This window comes from Arachis duranensis, chromosome 10 (assembly GCF_000817695.3).
Source record: "Arachis duranensis cultivar V14167 chromosome 10, aradu.V14167.gnm2.J7QH, whole genome shotgun sequence".
Taxonomy (NCBI): domain Eukaryota; kingdom Viridiplantae; phylum Streptophyta; class Magnoliopsida; order Fabales; family Fabaceae; genus Arachis; species Arachis duranensis.
The window spans coordinates 12712844-12716654 of NC_029781.3; the positions used below are offsets into that span (position 1 = coordinate 12712844).

Consider the following 3811-nt stretch of genomic DNA (forward strand, 5'->3'; position numbering starts at 1 on the left):
CTAAACTTTGGAAACCTATAATAAAATTAACACAGCCAGCATAACAACTAAGAAGTGATGAATGCGTGACAAGCCGAACTTGTTAATTTTCTGTGTCGGATGGATCTGTGGAAACTGGAAAGATCTATAGTCATAACAAGAAATGCTAAAAGAATGAAGATGAAACTACGCATATTGGAATCACTAAAACTTGTTTGATAAAAATCTATAGAAGACAATAATTAATGTTCCTAAAATCCTAAAGTCGTCTAGAAGCTTTGTCACATGTATCTCACACAGCAACTTGTACATAAAAATATGTGTGCTGTTGGATTTCCTTAACTTCGTCTTATTGACTTATTGTATTAGTAACTGATTCCATTTAAGAGCCTAACATTAGAAGACCAGTGATATTTTGATAAAGACTAAACAATTGATTTGGTCTCTAAATGATTATAATATTGATGATTTTATCCTTTAAAAAGATACATATATAATCTTTGCAAATATAAATAATGTTTGACAAAATGTCTTAGATATTCTATTTATTATTTTGAAATATTTTATCAAACATCTATGATTGTTGAATTTGGAATGAAAAATGTAACACAAAAAAGGAAAAAATTGGGGTGAGAGAGGCTCGAACTCTCGACCTCAGGATTACTCTAAGCTATGAGACCTACGCGCTAGCCAACTGCGCCACCACCCCAAGGTATTAAAATTTGATAATATTATGAATATTATAACTTGTTAAAGTATTTAACACTGTCGAAAAACTAAATAATTGAAGTTTTCTATATGTACTTCAATACTTGTAATTCATATATTTTTGGAGAAAAAATCTGAAAATTTATATGAGTGATAATCTTAACCAATATCCTAAAGGAATTTTTTTGGGATAAAAAAGAGAGAAGGAAAAGTCATAATATTAAATTATAAAAGACCACGAAGGAAGGTTAGCTAAGCTATCACAAAGGAGTATTTTTCTTGTGGATAAAAAAAAACTGAAAGTAGGCCTCTCGGGTAGTACCTAAAGAACATTTTGACACTGATTCAGAGAAAAAGAAGTAGCCCCTGTTACAAAAATATGACAAAAAAGTAGACCCAAATCATGTATACATTTTGAGTAAATTACACTTTGGTCTCTTGAGATTTGCCGAAAGTCTGAAGCTACACAAAACTCCTATAGTTGAGTAACATGGTGGATGTTACAATACTCTCTTGATATTTGGAGTTTTAAAACTCCATATAATTTTAACAAAAAAATACTATTAAAATTTAAAATTTAATTTATTTTGTGTTGATTTAGGTTAACATTTAATGCATACTGATGAAATCAATAAACAATTAATATTTTTTTTTGAAAAACTACAAATATATTAATTACAACTTATAAAATATATTTTTAATAAATAATAATTATAATTATTATAAGAAATTTAATATGCTCTATTAGTATATAAGTTATTTAATTAGTTAATAAAATCTAATTAATTAATAATTTTATATTTTATTTATTTTAATTATTTATTTAAAATTATAATTATTGTAAAATTTATTAAATTTTCAAATATTATATACCTATATATATATACTCTAATGTTATTAATTTAAAAAATTACATATATCTATCTCTTTTGTTGAGATACCTAAAGACCATATTTAACCGCTTTAACAAAAATAATACGAGAATATTTATTTAAAATAAGACGAATATGTTTATTTAAAATTAAAAAATTTTAAATAAATTTATTCATATTAATTTTAAAATAATATGAATATGTTTTTTTAAATAAAAAATTTTAGAATAATAAGAGTATTATATCTTTTTAATCAATGTTGTCAGAACCGGACCGAACCGGCCGGTCGAACCGGAAAACCGGCGAACCGGTGCTATAACCGGTCCGAGTGAGCTTTTTAACCGGACAAAGAATCGAACCGGATTGAACCGACCGGGTTTGATCAAAACCGGTGAACCGGCGAATTTCATTTAACCCGGACCGGTCGAACTCTTTTTTTTTTTGTGACCTACGCTTGAAACGACGTCGTTTCATTAAAAATTAAAAAAAAAAAAAAAAAGCTACTTCCTGAAGGTAAAACACTCAAACCCTAGCCTCCATCGTGCATCACTCTCATTCACTCCATCCTCTGTTTCCCTTCCCACGAGAGACCACCATGAGAGCTGAGAGATAGAGAGTCTGCTTCAGCTTCAGCCACCTCGTCGCCAGTGCGGAGACCCGTTCAGCTTCAGCCAGTGCGGCACTCACCACCGCAACCACACCAGTGCGCCACTCACCACCGCCAAGAAGCACATCCATCGAAGATTCAAGTCGCCTCCTCGTCGCCTACTGCATCCTGCTCGTCAGTCGTCAGTCGTCACCTCCGGTCTCCCTCTTCTCTGCTCGTCCCTCCATCCCTCCAGGGTCCATGTATGTATTTGTAATTTTTTAATTTTTTGAATTTATTCAGGATATTAAATTTTCAATAATTTGGTACTGATAGTTAGAATTAATTGATCGTTGTAGATTGATTATGTATGTTGGTTTCTGTTTGATTTCTGTTAGAATTTAGATTGTTGAATGTTGATTGTTCACATATGTTTGATTTCTGTTTGATTTCTGTATGTTGGCAGATGAGATCATGAATACTTCCACATGTTTTTCAGTTTGATCTCTCTTGTTTGATTTCTGTATGTTGATTTATTTTTTATTTCTGTTCAGTTTGTTGATTATCCTTTGTTGTTACTTGTTAGATTGTTGATTGTTGATTATCTGTTATAGTATTATATATGTTGGTTGCTGTTGTATATTATTCATAGTAGTTAGTGGATTGTTGTTGTGCATTATTCTTGGATATTAGTGTTATATATGTTTGCACACATAGGACACTCGATCCTATTTTCTTAAGCACTTGTTTGGCTAAGCCTTTGATTGCAGTCACATATAACTTGAGTAAGGTGTCAGAGTTCATAGCTCCAATTAGGACTGTTAGACTCACAAGGGATATAAAACAAGATTGTGATTTGGTGTGTGGAAAACAGGTGACTTGGTAGTATGTCCATAAGGAACAACTTGTAGGAAGCCATACCTATTAAGATTCAGCTCATTGTTTGCTGTGTTGCTGATGAAATAGTTTCTGTGGCTATGAATGCTCATGTCAGCATGTTCTATGGGACTACAGCGGCAGGCTTGAAGTGTTTGGATCCCATCTTTTTCTTCATGAATCCTCGGCCATGTTACCACATTCACATTATGTTTATTTTCGTATTACTACTTATTTTTAGGATTTGAGACTTAATGTTTATTAAAATGTTATTAGAGATATGTTTTTTCACTGTTAATTTTTAAGTTTTTAGCTATTTTATACGTTTTACTTATGTGGGACCGGGTTAACTGGTTCAACCAGTGATCTACCGGTTGAACTAGTGATCCAGTGACCCAGTAACTTGACCGATTCGATCACCGTTTCGGTTCTAACAACTATGTTTTTAATTTTTTAAAATTTTTATTTTTATCATAATTTTATAATAATTTAATATCAATTTAAAAATAAAATAAATTTAAATTAAGAAGAGTTTTAATATTCCAAATCTTCGAGGAGTATTGAATCAGGCCTATATAAGGAGACGCAACCCACTGTACCATTACTACCCCTCTCAGCAACGTTAGAACCAGACGGTGTTAAAATTTTGAGAAGTCTTTTTTCGGTGACATTTAATTTTTTTGGGAGGGCTATGATATGGATGTGAATAAAGTAATAAACATCCATAGATACTTTCCATGTTTATACTAATTAGGTGTTTGTGAATTGTGATTTTTTTTTTATTGGCAGT

General features: G+C 31.3%; 1 long non-coding RNA gene and 1 other non-coding gene across 2 annotated transcripts; one reads left to right on the forward strand and one right to left on the reverse strand.

Moving 5' to 3' along the window:
* Nucleotides 1–604: 604 nt before the first annotated feature.
* On the reverse strand, nucleotides 605–688 carry TRNAM-CAU (transfer RNA methionine (anticodon CAU)). The gene is given in 2 exon segments: nucleotides 605–640; nucleotides 651–688. It is a non-coding gene; the product is annotated as a tRNA-Met (tRNA).
* A 1411-nt stretch (nucleotides 689–2099) lies between these two features.
* On the forward strand, nucleotides 2100–3458 carry LOC127742764 (uncharacterized). The gene is made up of 2 exons (XR_008004173.1): nucleotides 2100–2408; nucleotides 3020–3458. It is a non-coding gene; the product is annotated as an uncharacterized LOC127742764 (long non-coding RNA).
* The last annotated feature ends 353 nt before the right edge of the window (nucleotides 3459–3811 follow it).